This window comes from Sinocyclocheilus anshuiensis, unplaced genomic scaffold (assembly GCF_001515605.1).
Source record: "Sinocyclocheilus anshuiensis isolate Anshui unplaced genomic scaffold, SAMN03320099.WGS_v1.1 scaffold2574, whole genome shotgun sequence".
Classification (NCBI taxonomy): Eukaryota; Metazoa; Chordata; class Actinopteri; order Cypriniformes; family Cyprinidae; genus Sinocyclocheilus; species Sinocyclocheilus anshuiensis.
The window spans coordinates 16,741-18,483 of NW_015551142.1; positions in this window are offsets into that span (position 1 = coordinate 16,741).

A 1,743-nucleotide genomic window follows, 5' to 3' on the forward strand; every position below is an offset into this window, starting at 1 on the left:
CCTCTTTTATTTATTTTCACATTTATGTATTTATTTATTTATTTCCACATTTATTTATTTCTACATTCATTTATTTTCACATTTATTTATTTCTACATTTCTTTGTCCGTAGGGTAATGAGGAGGGCGTGTTCATTTTTAAACCCTGATTTTAGACATGCATGAGATAATATATTATTGTTTGACTAAACGTTTAAAAATAACGCTAGAAATGTTATAATTAAGGGAAATAAACATAGGCCTATAGGCATTTGAAAATACATAATGAATTGTGTCTTCTCAAGCAATAATTCCAAAAAGAAAGAGAAGCATCGGACTTAATGCAAAACATATTCAAGACACATTGCTGTGACATTTATTAGGAATACCAAAAGCACCGTGTTTTCCACAGTGTTGTCTTTGGCGGGGCGGGAGCAGCTGTGGGAGCGTGCTGTGGTTTTTGTGAGTTGTTTTGTTTGTTTTTGGTTCGGCAGAATTTGTTCAGACGCGCCAGTCGTTAAGTGTGTAGACTGACTCAGTCATTACGTGTGTGCTCCTCTCTGGTTGTGAGAGAATCTGCTCCAGTCGATGGTAACGGTCTTTTAGTGTGTTGAGGTCAGAATAGTCCTGTAGTGTGGTCCCAGCTTAATTGGTAAACTGTAAACCGACAGTAAGAATTTTAACCAATTAGCCTAATTCGGTTAAACCAGGAGTGGTCAACGTTGGTCGAGAGCCACAGTGACTTCAGCTCCATCCCTAATCAAACAAAGCCAATCAAGGTCTAGATAGCCAGGCAGGTGAGTTTTTATCAAGGTTGGAGCTAAAGTCTGCAGGGCTGTGTGGACTCTCCAGGACGTTTGCCACCCCTGGGTTAAATGGTTTAAAAATTCATTGGTTATTACAATGGTCACTACAGGACTAGCAGAAACATTCTGACCTAAACTAAAAGACCATTACCATCGACTGGAGCAGATTCTTTGACAGTCAGAGAGGAGCACATACCTAATGACTGAGTCAGTCTACACACTTAACGACGGGTGCGTCACGACTGGACAAATTCTGCCGAACCAAAAAAAAAAACAACAACTCACAAAAACCGCAGCGCGCTCCCACCCCACCAAAGACAACACTGCGGACAACACGGTGCTTTTAGCTATTGAAACTTTAAGGTTTGTTTTACTTTCTTAACATGAGAATAAAAATACGCATATGCAAATATAAATAAACAAAAACAGAAAATTTAATTGAAAAGTAAAATAAATTGTATGTACAGTTGTGATATAGATAGAACAGAATAGGAATAGAATAGAATGAGATGTAGGGATGCACTAGGATGTGGGGTGGTAACAAATAAAATATAAGGTTATTGCACATTTTTATTGAACGATTGGGGGAGGGGGGACATTTAATTGTTCATAAGGTAGATTGCCTGAGGGAAGAAACTGTTCTTGTGCCTGGCTGTCCCGGTATTCGGTGCTCTGTAGCTCCGACCAGATGTCAAAAGTTCAAAAAGGAGATGGCTTGTATGTGAGGGATCCAGAGTGATTTTCTAAGCCCTTTTCCTCACTCTGGATGTATAAAGTTCTTGAAGGGTGGGCAGGGGAGCAGCAATAATCCTCTCGGCAGTCCGAACTGCTCTCTGTAGTCTTCATAGGTCAGATTTGGTAGCTGAGCTGAACCAGACAGTTTTTGAAGTGCAGAGGATGGATTCAATGATGGCAGAGTAGAACTGTTTCAGCAGCTCCTGTGGCAGGGTGAACTTCCC